We start from the raw sequence: 15,656 nt of genomic DNA on the forward strand, positions 1-15,656 counted from the left end.
CAGAGTGCATATTAGCAAGAAGCTGAATCAGAACAGAAACAGGACTGAAACCCAGGTTCTACACCACGAGATGCAGGCATCCCAAGCACCAGCTTAACCACTGCACCACAACACCCACCTCAGTGGGGGTGTTGGAAAAGAACGCACTTGGTGGACTGTAATTCTGCTTTGTGATACTTGAGAAGTAGATAATTATGTGAATTACTATAAAAACTTTTATAATTACACCTCATTTTCAGGATTGGATTTCTCTGATGATGAACCTACTCTAAGACTAGATCAGGTGGATGATCAGTTTCACAAGTTATATTTTATGAGAATGCTGTTAAAGTTTTTGGACACCCTTAAGAGCTTGGATTAAAAGAGTCATTAAGATGTGACACAAAAGGACACCTTCACCCATAAAAGCTAAGCTGTTGGAATTAACAGCGCCAAAAATGTTCAACTATAAGCAAAGCATAAAAATGATTATAATAACAATTTTTCAGAAATTTAAGAATCATCATGGAGGTGACACTCAAATCAGAATTGCACATTCTGGACAAAAACGCTATTCAGAAATAAGTTTGCCAGCCACAGAACCAGACTTTACAGGTCTCATAAACCAAGGACTCTGTATGTGAACCTGAGAGAGGGCAAGCTTGAGAAATGGTTCTCTCTGCAAAATGGTTAGACATATCGTTTCTTAAAAGGTGAAATCATTTCAGAGCACAAGAGGTGGTGGATATTATATCAGCTTGGATTCCCTCAAAGCACTGCATGGCTCTATGGGCAAGGGTCAGAGCCCCATGGACCTGACTGTGGTTTTGTACTAACAGCCACTGGAAACACTGAGACAGACAGTTGCTACCAGAAACGTGCAACAATTGTGGGAAGTGCTATTCTAGAGTTTCTCAAAAACACCCTTAGAGTTTTCCAAAAACACTCATGGCCAGAGTGCACCATAGCCACAGCATAAGGACTGGTATTGGGCAGAGGTAAATCTCATTCACAGGCTTGTTTGCAAGTCTCTGCCAAAAGGGTAGTTGATAAATTAAAGCTATATTGGGGCTGGCGTTGTGGCAAAGCAGGTTAAAGCCCTGGCCTGAAGCACCGGCATCCCATATGGGCGCTGGTTCTAGTCCCGGCTGTTCCTCTTCCGATCCAGCTCTCCACTATAGCCTGGGATAGCAGTAGAAGATGGCCCAAGTCTTTGGGACACTGCACCCACATGGGAGACCCGGAAGAAGCTCCTGGCTCGTGGCTTCGGATCAGTGCAGCTCCGGCTGTTGCTGCCATCTGGGGAGTGAACCAGCAGATGGAAGACCTCCTCTCTGTCTCTACCTCTCTCTGTAACTCTTTCAAATAAATAAAATAAAATCTTAAAAAAAAAAAAACCTCAAAGCTATAAAGACTAGCATATCCATGTAGCAGTATCCCATAGCAAGACTATGACACCCTGGAAGGATGTTGGATTTGTACGCCAGACTCATCATCCAATGTCAAAAAACAGAGGCAACGACTTTGTCTTCCCACACATCAGAGAAAAAAATAAAAACACAATCTGTGGTCTACTGGGGACTGTAAAATGAAACCTAGAAGTCCAGAAGACTCTGAGACCAGTTTGTGTAGGTCCCTATATAAGGAGTCTTCAAAAGGTTCATGGTATGAAAATGATAATAAAATTATGTATGTATTTCAAAACATTCTGCACTAAAATGAACCTTTTAATCCCATTTTCCCCAAACTTTTTGAAGTACCCTCACATAATTAACCACTCATACACATTATTGAAGTTTATTACTTTTCCAAAGGAGCCACCTACATTTTTCCCTAGTATTGAATCGAATAAGAACTGAGGGGTCAGATGTCTAATCTAATCTCTAGCCAGAGAGACTTAATGAGACTCAGACATGACACATTCTGAGCAGTCCTGAGAAGCTGGAAGTAAAATGTGTGTCTCTTTCCCAAAGACAAATCCCAATAGATGAGATCTCAGCAGGTGAAAAAAAAATTTTAAAAAGCTGCTTTCTCCAGTCGTGGTCACAGAGGCTTCCAGAGCAGGCCAGGAGTCCTTGCTATAGACTGATATAATTTACTTAACATGTAAAGTATACTGGGTCGTTAGTAGCAAAGATGCACTTGGTCCATTATCCACTCCCAGGAGACTCCCACATGGAAGTGGATGCAGGCAGTTCTACCCTGTATGAGTCTCACAGCTTGTGATACCTGAAGGAAGAAAGAGCTACATGCAGTCTCCAGGAGGCGGGTCTGTGGACCCAGCTTCAGACATGGGCATGGCTTTAAACCAATCACCCTGGACACCTCTGAGAGCTAGTCCTGCAGTTCCTCTTTCTCTGTGTCTGTGTGGGTGCAATCTGTTGAAATCTTTACTTAGTATATACTAAGTTGATCTTCTGTATATAAAGATAATTAAAAAGGAATCTTAATGAAGAGTGGGATGGGAGAGGGAGTAGGAGATGGGATGGCTTGTGGGTGGGAGAGTGGTTATGGGGGGAAATACTACTATAACTCAAAAGTTGTACTTTTGAAATTTATATCTATTAAATAAAAGTTTTCTTTAAAAAATAATACTTATAGGGGCTGGCACTGTGACATAGTGGGTAAAGCCTCGGCCATAGATGCCAGTTCAAGTACTGGCTGTTCCACTTCCAATCCAGCTCTCTGCTATGGCCTGGGAAAGCAGTAGAAGATGGCCCAAGCACTTGAGCCCCTGCACCAGCGTAGGAGACCCGGAAGAAGCTCCTGGCTCCTGGCTTAGTCCTGGCTAAGCCCTGGTCACTGCAGGCATCCGGGGAGTGAACCAGCAGATGGAAGCCTCTTTCTGTAACCCTGCCTTGCAAATAAATAAATAAATCTTTAAAAAAAAATAAAAAGTCTCTTCTGGAATTGACAATTTTAACTCAATGAAGTAAAGATGACTAGAAGATATCAAGATTTAAATACTCTACAATAAATTAGCCACTCATAATACGTCTTGGCTAACTCAAAGGCTCATATGCTAATCAAAGGAAACTTTCCTTTAAATTGGTTTCCATCATGAGAATAGGTTAGTACCAAGCAAGTGCGGTAGCCCAGCTGGCAAAGTACTCAACAGGGTCTTATGGGATTTACTCAAAAGACAAAGTTATTTTGTCAGCGATGGAAGTAGAGATTAGAAACTAAGTAACAACTCCCTTTTTCAAACATTACCTCCTAATTTACAATACTATGGCAGCAAGGAGAGCAGTCATGTAGATAAAAAGTAATTTGATAAAATAATGGCTGCCATTTTTCTACTGCAATGGCTCTGCAACATAATTTATGGAACCATATTTCTCCTATTCTTGATGACAGGTAATAGAAAAAAATCCTGCAGCAAACCTTGATAGCAAGCTGAAACCATTTGGGTCAGCACAACGAAGTCATTTCTGACTGTTACTTCTAGTTTTTTTTTTCACTAGCTTTCCCCCATTTCATCAAAAAGAAGGACAAAGGTTGATGATTTTTTTAAAAATCTCTCCTCAAAACTGAAATTTGTAGATTAAAAAGGCAATCAAATGATGATGACTTTACATTGTAAAGTTATAGATTCATTTTCTATATTGAGATGCTCCTAAATGAGTGTACAATTTGGCATTTTGAACATTAAAGTACTCAACACAAAACTACATATATAGCAGGCTAATAGCTGACAGCCCTATACTGAAAGCCATACACTGCTTGGCAAACTTTAAATCTGTTGTTATTTTAAAAGCATTCAGTAGGGGCTGGTGCTGTGGACTAGCAGGCTAATCCTCCACCTGGGGCACCAGCATCCCATAAGGGGAATGGTTCATGTCCTGGCTGCCCCCTCTATCCATTCAGCTCTCTGCTATGGCCTGGGAAAGCAGCAGAAGATGGCCCAAGTCCTTGGGCCCCTGCACCTGCGTGGGAGACCCAGACAAAGCTCCTGGTTCCTGCCTTTGGTGATCAGCTCTGGCCATTGCAGCCATTTGGAGAGTGACTCGGCACATGGAAAACCTCTCTCTCTCTCTCTCTCTCTCTCTCTCTCTCTCTCTCCCTTTCCCCCTCTGCTTCTCTGTAACTCTGCTTTCCAAATAAATAAATAAATAAATAATCTTAAAAAAATCTACATATATAGCTATTCTGAAATGACACTCATGAGTTTTTTAAATTGACACTGTGTGCTATGTGTTCTAAATAAGCAGTTTATATATTACCACAGAATATAAAGTGTGATATTTAAAAATAAAAGTGAAAAAGACCATCTAAAAGGTATAAGTGGAATTTCACTTTTAAGCTTAAAACTTAAAACTTAAACTTCTGGAATCCTAAATTTAACTGTTGAGTTTCTGGAATCAATGAACAAAAATAATGGATAAGCCAGTGCACTGCACTGATCCGAGGAGCACCAGGAGCCAGGTGCTTCTCCTGGTCTCCCATGTGGGTGCAGGGCCCAAGCACTTGGGCCATCCTCCACTGCACTCCTGGGCCACAGCAGAGAGTTGGACTGGAAGAGGAGTAACCGGGACTAGAACCTGGGGTGCGAGCGCCACAGGCGGAGGATTAGCCTAGTGAGCCACAGCACCAGCCAGTTACTTTTCTTTTCCATCACTCACATCATGCTTTCATGCATAATTAGCATGAATCCTAACTTCTTGTTATCTCAACATGCTTCTGAAACTATGTGAGAGTTACAATAATAAATGGATTATTTAGACCGTTGATCTAATGGAAGAGAAAGTAATACAGGCAAGATTTTAGTTATTAAATTTTTAACAATTTAGATTAACATTTTCCAGGGTAACCAAAGAAAGCATCTCTAAAGATTATCTTTAAAGAGACTGCTTTAGGGGCAAGCTTCTGACTTCAGCTTTCTGCTTACACAAATCCTTGGGAGCAGCAGAGATGGCTCAAGTAACTCAGTTCTTGCCACCCACATGAGAGACCTGAATTGAATTCCTTGTTCAGCTTCAGCCAAAGGTTGTAACCATTTGGCTGCATCTGTTTCTCTGTCTCTCTTTCTCCCTCTCCCTCTCCCTCTCTCTCTCTCTCTCTGCTTCTCCCTCCATCTCCCTCCCTCTCAAATAAGTAACTAAATAAACAATTTAAAATAAATTAAAAATAGGGACAGGTATTGTGGCACAGTGAGTTAAGCTACCGTTTATGAGGCTGGCATCCCATATGGTGTACGGTTTGAATTCTGGCTGCTCTGCTCCAGATCTAGCTTCCTGACAATCCACCTGAGGAGGCAGTGGAAGACGACAGCCCAAGGGCTTGGGCCCCGACCACGCACATGGGAGACCTGGATGGAACTCCCAGTTCCCAGCTTTGACCTGGCCCAGACCTGACTATTACGGCCATTTAGGGAATGAACCAACTGATGAAAGATCTATCTCTGGAGCTGGCACTGTGTTGTAGCAGGCTAAGCCTCTTCCTGCAACACCAGCATCCCATATGCGCTCCAATTCGAGTCCCGGCTTCTCCACTTTGGATCCAGCACCCTGCCAATGTGCCTTGAAAGCAGTGGGAGACCCATAAAAAGCTCCTGGCTCCTGGCTTCAGCCTGGCCTGGCTCTGGCCATTGCAGCCATTTGAGGAGTGAACCAATGGATGGAAGATCAATCTTTCTCTCTCTCTCACTCTGTAACCCTGCCTTTCAAATAAATAAAATAAATCATAACAATAAAAAATATATCTCTGTATATCCTCCCTATCACTATTTTAAATAACAAATCTTTTAAAAAATAAAATAAAGACTTTGGAGCAACAATGTGAATGTCAGCGTCCAGGCAAAGAATATGTCGGGCAGACGACACAGCATGCTCCAAGGTCCTGAGGCAGCACACCAGAAAAGAGTGTCAGAGATAAATTAGACTAATGCCACTTAAAAATAGAACTCCATGTATTTTGATATTCTTCCTATCTTTAATTGGATGTTGACAGTAATGTTTTAAAGCAAACTGAAGAAACCATGGTGATCTGGATCAACTTCCTAAGCACAATTAAGCCCATAAATGCATACACACACGCACATATATGCACCTGGCCATTTTCCTAGTGTATGAAATCACTCTGTGTAGTTCCCAACAATAAAAATATTTGCTCTTTAAAAGTTATATTCCTGAATTCTGTTTCTCATATAAAATCAAATTTGGAAAAATTATAATTAAATTGTTTCTTAGGTCAACAGAATTTAAAGTGTACCTCAGAGTTGACATTGTGTTGCAGCAGGTTAAGCCACTCTTTTTTTTTAAAGATTTATTTTATTTATTTGAAAGACAGAATTACAGAGAGAGGTAGAGACAGAGAGAGGTCTTCCATCCATTGGTTCACTCCCCAGATGGCCCCAACGGCCGGAGCTGCGCCAATCTGAAGCCAGGAGCCAGGAGCTTCCTCCAGTTCTCCCACGCGGGTGCAGGGGCCCAAAGACTTGGGCCATCTTCCACTGCCTTCCCAGGCCATAGCAGAGAGCTTGATCAGAACAGGAGCAGCCGGGACTAGAACCGGTGCCAGGGCTTTAACCTCCTGTGCCACAGCACCGGCCCCAAGCCACTCCTTGTGAGGTTAGCATCCCATTTTGGAGCACCAGTTCTAGGCCCAGCTGCTCTGCTTGCTATCCAGCTCCCTGCTAACGCACTTGGGAGGCAGCAGACCTGCCACCCATGCATTAGACCTGCATAGAGCTCCTCGCTCCCAGCTTCAACCAGGCTCAGCCCCAGTTGCTGCAGCCATTTGGGGAGTGAACAACAGATGGGAAGGTCTCTTTCTCTCTCTCTCAAAAATTCATTTATTTATTTATGTATTTATTTGAAAAGCAGTTACAGAAAGAGAGCAAGGGAGACACAAAAACAGAGTCAGAGAGACAGCTTCCATCTGCTGGTTCACTCCCCAAAGGGCCACAATGGCCAGAGCTGGGCCAGTCCAAAGCTAGGAACATTGGGTAGAGGAGTCCAAGGACTCGGGAAATTTTCTGCTACTTTCCCAGGTGCGTTAGCAGAGAGCTGGATCAGAAGTGGAGCAGCCAGAACTTGAACCAGAATCTAAATGGGATGCTGTCAACAGAGGTGGCAGTGGCTTTTCCTGCTACACCACAGCACTGGCACCAGAAGATCTCTTTCTCTCTCTGTGTAACTCTGCCTTTCAAATAAAATAAATTTTTAAAAAGATTTATTTATTTGTGTGGGGAGCAACACGGACCAGACTAAGTTACTGGAATTAAGACTTATTCTATGCATCTGCTCTCCCACAATATGGCGCTGGGAGAGGAGAAAACAGCTTCTACACAGCTGCCTTTTGCCAACTTGAGTGATGACCTCCAGGAGCTGATCCTGCTCCTGATTGGAGGAGAGCAGCGTACTCGGCGTGTGGGCAGCCGAGTTGGGATTGGCGGAGGAGGACTATAAAAGAGGAGAGAGACGGCATGCACCAGGAACATCTATCTGAAGGAACACCTGTGCAGCCCCCGAGAGAGCCGGCCGGCGGTGTGCCGCTCCCCTGCGGAAGTGGGGAAAGTGGCCAGGGGGAACCGCCCTTCCACGGAGGTGGAAGGGACGGTAGCCAACCCGGGAAGAACCAGCAGCAAACCCGGGGAGGGCCGAGCAGACGAAAGAACAGCGCAGGGTCCTGTGTCGTTCCTCCACGAAGACGGGGAGCGACATAATGGTGCCGTGACTCGGATATGAAGCCTAGGCAGGGTTCTGTGTCGTTCCTCCACGAAGAGGGGGAGCGACAATTTGAAAGGCAGCATTACAGAGAGGTAGAGGCAGAGAGAAAGAGAGAGAGATGTCTTCCATCTGCTGGTTCACTCCCCAGATGACCACAACAGCTGGAGCTTCCTCAATCAGAAGCTAGAAGCTAGGAGCTTCTTCCAGGTCTCCCACATGGGTGCAGGGGCCCAAAGACTTGAACCAGTGCCCATATGGGATCCCGGCACTGCAAGTGGCAGCCTAACCCGCTATACCACAGTGCCGGCCCACAGCTGCTCCTCTTCTGATCCAGCTCCCTGCTAACGCTCCTGGGAAAAGCAGCAGAAGATGGCCCAAGTGCTTAGTCCCCTGCCACCCACATGGGAGACCCAAATGAAGCTCCTGGCTCCTGCCTTTGGCCTGACCCAGCACTGGTTGCCTCAGACATCTGGGGAGTGAACCAGTAGATGGAAGATCTCTCCCTCTCTCTCTCTAACTCTTTCAAATCAAGAAATAAATCAAAATATTTTAAGTTAATAATTTGACAAAGAGCAAGATATATCACTTAGGAAAAAAATTTGTATTTTCTCTGCTCTGCCTACTTCTCTTGGAGTTTCATTCAGCTTAACTTGTGAGAAACTCAGGGAAATGCGACTGAGCCGCCCTGACTGTGCCAGAGGCACTGACAGCAGACTGTGCTGCGGATGCCTTAGCAGAGCTCTCGAGCTTTTCTCCTGAATTTATCACCAACTAACACTGTCTTCTTTGGTATCTCAGTTGGCCCTCTCAGGGAAAGAACTTCCAGACTGGCCTATCAACTAGCTGCCAGATAATCACTTTACAAAAAAATGTAGAAATAAGATTTTTAAGAGGTGTGTTTTATTTATTTGAAAGGCAGAGTTACAAAGAGAGAGAGAGAGAGAGAGAGAGAGAGAGAGAGATCTCCTAGATCTGCTGGTTCACTTCCCAATGGCAGCAACAGCCAGGGCTGAGCCATACCAAAGCCAGGAGCCTCCAGGTCTCCCATGTGGGTGCAGAGGCCCAAGCACTTGGGCCATACTCTGCTGCCTTCCCAGGCCATTAAATTGGAAGTGGAGCAGCAGGGACTTGAATCGAGATCCATTTGAGATGTGGTTTTACCCACTATACCACAACACCAACACCCCCCCCCCTTTTTTTGGTCTGAAATTAACTAGAGGGTTTTTTTTTTTATTTTAAATCATCTTCACCTCCCTCTTTTAATCCTATTTTAACCTTTCTCCTTTGATTCAATCCACCAATTAATCCTCTAACATTTAAGTGAAATTTTTTTCATTCGAAATCACTGAGATTATGCAAAAATACTCAGCTAAATTTCTCTAAATTATTCTTTGGCAAATCTAGACATTGAAACGCTTTTCTTTTTTTTTTAGATTTATTTATTTATTTGAAAGGCAGAGTTACAAAAAGGCAGAGAGAGAAAGAAAGGTCTTCCATCCACTGGTTCACTCCCCAAATGGCCACAATAGCTGGAGCTCTGGGACAAACCAAAGCCAGGAGCCAGGAGCTTCTTCTGGGTCTCTCACACACCCCAGCACTTGGGCCATCTTCTACTGCTTTCCCTGGCCATAACAGAGAGCCGGATCAGAAGTGGAGCAGCCAGGACTCAAACTGGCACCCATATGGGATGTCGGCACTGCAGGCAAGGGCTTGACCCGTTACGCCAGAGCACTGGCCTGAAATACTGTTCTTAATCTTGCCTGATCCTTCCCCCCAAAATGCAGTATGCCCACACAAACTAAATTTTACGCAGAATCACAAGCTTTCTGATACATTCCCTGTGTCTGCTTACCCGGAGGAAAGTGTTTCCGGCTTGGTGGGAAATAATAAACTCTCCATGACATCCTCCAAACACTTCAGGGCCATTTACAGGTCAGAGAGAAACACAGTTACCCTGGAAATCACTGACAAGGATGAACTCTTCCTGTCTGCTCTAACATGAAGCCGTGGAGCGGGCACAGTGCCTTGAATATCTGATAAAACTCATCTCCCAAGAGAATACAGCTGTTTAAATCGTCACATGAGCCACATAAGCCTTATGACATCATCAAGACAGTTTCACCTAACAGTGTGGTTTCAGACAAGACTTCTCCAAAGAATAAAATCAGTAGAATCCATTCAGTGAAGTCTATTCAGGGCATAGCCACTCTTTCACTTAATTAGAATCACTTCTTTCATACATCACATGTGAAGTTTCATCAAAACCCAAGAAACTCTTCAATTAAAGCACACAAACCTCACTGTACTGTGGCAGCCTTATCTCCTATAGCTTTCTCTCTCTGGTTAAGCAAATGCCTAGCTTGATGGTGAAACATAAAAAAATAATTTATATTGGGGGATGGGGGTTGCGGTGCAGCAGTTAAGCCACACCTGGGACACCTGCATCTCATATCAGAGTTCTGGTTCGGGTCCTAATTTCTCCTCTTCTGATTCAGCTTCCATTAAAGTATCCTAGAAGGCAGCAGGTGATGGTCCAAGTACTTGGGTTCCTACCACCCATGTAAGAGACCCGCATGGTCTCCCACATCCCTACCTTTGGTAAGGCCTAGCCCTGGCTATTGCAAGCATTTGGAGAGTGAACCAGCAGAGAGAATATCCCTCTCCCATCTTGGTAACTCTGCTTTTCCAATATAAACAAATAAATATTAAAAATGTACATTGTAAATGATCATTTTGTGTGTTCAACGATATCATTATATCTTAATGAAATTCAATAACTCGTCATGTATTTGACTGTAGGTTCTGAATGAGTGCCCATGTTCAAGTTGAGACGCTATATCAGCTTCAAAACCAGCAGAATGCTACCTTGCTTGGTAATTTGCCTTAAAAGATCTGTGCTTTCTTTTTTTTTTTAAGATTTATTTATTTATTTAAAAGTCAGGGTCACACAGAGAGAGAAGGAGAGGCAGAGAGAGAGAAAGGTGTTCCATCCGCTGGTTCACTCCCCAGTTGGCCACAATGACCAGAGCTGCGCTGATCCAAATCCAGGAGCCAGGACCCTTCTCCTGGTCTCCCATGCGGGTGCAGGGGCCCAAGGACTTGGGCCAACTTCTACTGCTTTCCCAGGCCATAGCAGAGAGCTGGATTGGAAGTGGAGCATCCAGGACTTGAACCGACAGCCATATGGGATGCTGGCACTGCAGGTGGCAGCTTTACCTGCTATGCCACAGCACCAGCCCCACCTGTGTGCTTTATAATGCTTAGAGTCCTATTTGCTGAATCTAAGTAAGGGGCCAGCGCTGTGGTGCAGTGGGTTAAAGCCCCACCCTGCAGCGTTGGCATCCCACATGGACGCCAGTTTGAGTCCCAGCTGCTCCATGTCTGATCCAGCTCTCTAGTATGGCCTGGGAAAGCAGTAGAAGATGGCCCAAATGCTTGGGCCCATGCCCCACATGGGAGACCCAGAAGAAACTCCTGGCTCTTAGTTTCAGATTAGCTCAGCTCTGGCTATCGCGGTCATTTGGGGAGTGAACCAGTAGATGGAAGACTCTCTTTCTCTCTCTCTCTGACTCTACCTCTCTCTCTGTAATTCTTTCAAATAAATAAAATAAATTTTTTTAAAAAAAAGAAACTAAGTAAGTGTTAAATAACTGACATAGGTGTCCTAAATGTCATTCATTGTCAAACTGAGTGTGGCCCTGATTTATTTCAAGACATCCTATAATCCCTTCAAGATTGCATGTACCAATATCATCTCACTAGTCCAAGTGATCAATTTCAGTTCACAATTGATCACACTGATAGGTCTAAGAGTTAAAGGGATCACACAAACAAGACTAGTGTCTGAAAATACTAACTGATAGAATCAAAAAGGGAGAAAATGATCCAACATGGGAAGTGAGATACACAGCAGACTCATAGATTGGCAGATGTCCTAAACAGCACTCTGGCCTCAGAATCAGCCCTGAAGGCATTCAGATCTGGCTGAAGAGCCCATGAGAGTATTTTAGGCATGGAAAGCCAAGACACTCTGGCAAAAAAAATAAATAAATAAAACAAACAAACAAAAAAAAAAAAACAAAAAACCTAAATGAAAGATCTCTGCAAGTGAGATCTCAGTAGAAAGAACAGGCCATCAAAGGAGGAGGTACCTTTCTCTGAAGGGAGGAGAGAACTTCCACTTTGACTATGACCTTGTCTGAATAAGATTGAAGTCAGCAAACTCAAGAGGCTTCCATAGCCTTGGCAACTCATGACTAGAGCATAGGGAGATTTCTGACGCCATAAACAAGAGTGTCAAATTGTTAACAACAGGAGTTACTGTGTACTTATTCCTCATGTGGGATCTCTGTCCTTAATGTGTTGTCCAATGTGAATTAATGCTTTAACTAGTACTCAAATAGTATTTTACACTTTATGTTCTGTGTGGTGCAAACTGATGAAATCTTTACTTAATATATACTAAATCGATCTTCTATATATAAAGATAATTGAAAATGAATCTTGATCTGAATGGAATGGGAGAGGGAGCAGGAGATGGGAGGGGTGTGGGTGGGAGGGAAGTTATGGGGGGGAAGCCATTGTAATCCATAAACTGTACTTTGGAAAATTATATTTACTAAATAAAATGTTTATAATAAAACAAAAGACATCCTGCACAATGAATTTCATTGGTCACTAATTTTTTTTTAAGATTTATCTTATTTATTTGAAAGAGTGACAGAAAGGGTTTTGGGAATGACACAGACACCGATTAAGCAGCCACCTCTGATGCTCTCCCATATGAGCCCTGGTTCAAGTCCCAGCTCTTCCTCTTCCAATCCAGCTTCCTGCTAATGCACCTGGGAAAGCAGCAGACCATGATCCAAGTGCCTGGGCTCCTGCCACCCACCTGGGAGACCAAGATGGAGCTCCTGGCTCCTGGCTTCTGCCTGGCCCAACCCTGGCTGTTGTGGGCATTTGCAGAGTAAATCAGAAAATAAAAGATCTCTCTCTCTCTCTCTCTCTCTCTCACTCTGAATTACAAATAAATAAATCCTTTGAAGGAGAGACAGAGACAGAGACAGAGATCTTCCACCTGCTGGTTCACTTCCCTAAATGATTGGAGAGTAAACAGCTGGGGCTGGTCCAGGCTGAAGCCAGGAACCAAAAGTGTATCCAGGTCTCCCACGTGGGTGGCAGAGGCCCAGGCACTTGAACAGGCAGCTGGATCTGAAGCAGAGCACCCAGGACTCAAACTCGGGCTCCGATATGGGATACCGTCATCACAAGTGGAGGGTTAACCCTCGGCACCACAACACCAACCCCACTACCTGATGCTTTAAAAACCATGGTTTAAGTAACCATGGTACCAAAAGCCCTGAGGCAGATCTCGTCGACAAGCTCAGTGTTAAGGAAATTAGTCTGCTTGGTGTTTCAACACATACGGCACAGCTGTTTCCTGGACTCTCTTTCCAAGAACAATGTACAGCAAAATGTCTTGGAGGATAAAAATAGTGTGTCCTGGGGAAGACAGCAGATTATTTTAGGGACTAAAATAATTTTTTTAAATAAAAATCTCCTTTGTGGACAAAAGTTTGGCAAACTGGCTGTCTGCTTCTTGGTGAGACTGCATTCCTCAGCCCTGCCCCAGCCCCATGTGTGCTCATCATTCCCCTCAGGAACTCCAGATAATCCCATAGGACCTGGGGGATAAGAGGACCTAATGCAGACACGAAGCTCCAGCTGTCTGCTGTGCCATACTAATAAATCCTTTGTCTCTGATTCAGGAGTCTCTCATCTGCTGACACTGTCAGCTGTGCCAGACTGGCTCATTAGCTTGCAAGCAAGGCAAAGTGTCTGACCTTGACTGTGAGTCAAGTAAGCAAAGTCAATCAGGATAGGAAAATCTATCTAGGGACTTCTACATCCAGCCAAGATGGAGAGATGCGTCCAATTCATCTTTATGCTGAGAACACTAGGAAATGTATGAAAACAATAGTGACTACTAGACACTGGCCAGCAGGTGAGAGAAGACCACCCTGAAAGAAGGGGAACAAAAGCCCTGGGAGAATGTGCAGATTACAAGAAAGAGAGCTCAGGACAAGCCCCGCAGTCTCCCCAAGTGAAGGAGATAGAGCTGAGAAACCAAGGAGGTTAAGGCAGTTGCAGTGTGCAAGGCAGAGTAAAGGGGAGTAGGGAACTACACAAGGAGAGCACCCCAGGGATCTGCAGAGGGGTCACCTTGGAATCATCAAAGCAGAACCGGCGCATGGGTGTGTGTGAAGAAACTGCCAAAGGCAGATGTACCTGCAAAGGAACAGCAGTGATGGAAAACTTGTAACTGACTGAGTCGCGGGTAGAACAGCTCACCAGGTCTTTCTTGTACCCACATAGTCTTCTTGTCCGAAGGAACTACTCTTGATCCCACGGCTTCTACAAGCCTCGGTAGTTCAGCAGCAGTGTCACAGCCTAGGGTGTTCCCTGCAGATGTCCCCAAGCCTCAGATCTTCACAACATCAGAACACTGACTGTCTTCTTCACTTAATACCATGCCACTCTCTAATACCTGTGTCCCAGTCTCACAAAATCTCTTGAAATGATTCTCTCAGCTGCATCTTCAACCCTCCTCTTGCAGAAGTTAAAAGTTTTGTCCCTGGAACCAGATGACAAAAAGGAACAAATCGAACCTCCACATCATCGTCCTCAATCCTTCCTCCTGCCACCCCTCCCCAGTCCCTCTACGACATGGATATATGAGCTGTCACCAGTATCAGCAGATGCCAACAGATTCTGTGAGCTGCTCTGTGAATCAAATAAGGCATAAATGGTACTACAGCCAGTATTGTACAATGTGTTTAACACTGAGCTGTGGATAAAATACAAAGGGATCACAATCATTTTTAAGTTCATCTATTCATTTTCTCAGTGATGATTTATGTTTTTGGTACACGCTTCAGACTGCTGATATTCTTTGTTTTTATGTTTAAAGAGAGCTTTGGGAGTAATCATTGTGGCGCAGTGAGCTAAGCTGTCACCTACAACTCTGGCATCCCATAGGAGCACCAGATCGAGTCCTGGCTATTCTGCTTCCAATCCAGCTCCCTGCTAATGTGCCTAGGGAGGCAGCAGAGGATGGCCCAAGTACTTATGCCCCTGCCACACACATGGGAGACCCAGGTCATGTCCCTGACTCCCAGCTCTGGTCTGAACCAGCCGCAACTATTGCTGCCACTGGAAAGTAAACCAGCAGATGGAAGATTTTTAAAAATCCTTTTTTGTTTTTTTGACAGGCAGAGTTAGACAGTGAGAGAGAGAGAGAGACAGAGAGAGTTATAGACAGTGAGAGAGAGAGAGAGAGAGACAGAGACAGAGACAGAGACAGAGAGAAAGGTCTTCCTTCCGTTGGTTTACTCCTCTAATGGCCGCCACGGCCAGCACTGCGCTGATCCAAAGTCAGGAGCTGGGTGCTTCCTCCCAGTCTCCCATGCGGGTGCAGAGACCCAAACACTTGGGCCATCCTCCGCCGCCCTCCTGGGCCACAGCAGAGAGCCGGACTGGAAGAGGAGCAACCAGGACTAGTACCCGGCGCCCCTACTGGGATTAGAACCCGAGGTGCCAGCACTGCAGGCAGAGGATTAGCCTAGTGAGCCATGGCACCAGCCAAAAATTCTTTTTTAAAATAAGGAGAGCTTTGGTAAGGCAGGATTTTTAAAGGTTCTCATTTCAGGCCTTATAACTTCCTCTTCTAAGATCCAAATCATACCCTCAGCAGAACTCTGAGATTCACTCCAGAAAAATAGTGGAAATGTGTCATCCAGATTCAGCCCAACAAACTCTGTTAGACATGGTCATATGTCCAAAAAAGGGAATAATATATCCTAGTCACAAAACAGAAATATTCCTAAACTCTTTTTTAAAGATTTATTTATTTATTTATTTATTTGAAAGTCAGAGTTACAAAGAGAGAGAAAGAGAGACAGAGTGAGATCTTCCATCTGCTAGTTCACAACCCAGATGGCTGCAATG

The sequence above is a fragment of the Oryctolagus cuniculus genome, chromosome 3 (assembly GCF_051225735.1).
Source record: "Oryctolagus cuniculus isolate XC-2025 breed Fujian yellow rabbit chromosome 3, ASM5122573v1, whole genome shotgun sequence".
In the NCBI taxonomy this organism is placed as follows: domain Eukaryota; kingdom Metazoa; phylum Chordata; class Mammalia; order Lagomorpha; family Leporidae; genus Oryctolagus; species Oryctolagus cuniculus.